Source organism: Eimeria mitis, genomic scaffold (assembly GCF_000499745.2).
Source record: "Eimeria mitis Houghton genomic scaffold, Emh_scaff252, whole genome shotgun sequence".
NCBI classification, from domain to species: Eukaryota; Apicomplexa; class Conoidasida; order Eucoccidiorida; family Eimeriidae; genus Eimeria; species Eimeria mitis.
The window spans coordinates 22764-23048 of record NW_013570860.1 but is presented as its reverse complement, the minus strand read 5'-3'; positions in this window follow the sequence as shown (position 1 = coordinate 23048).

Below are 285 nucleotides of genomic sequence, written 5' to 3'. Positions count from 1 at the left end.
TATTTCTTTTTCTCTCTGTTCTGTTTGTTGCTGTTGTATTGTTGTTTATTATTTTTCGTCTTAATCTCTGCTGCAGCTCGCACTGAAAACCACCATCTAAACCCTAAACCCTAAACCCTAAACCCTAAACCCTAAAAACCCTAAACCCTAAACCCTAAACCCGCTTTCAGGCAGCGATATTATATTAAGTTTTAAAACTTAAAACAAAAGCAAATGAGCAACTTAACAGAAACAACACAAACACACACACAAACACATACACACATACACACACGCATGCATGCA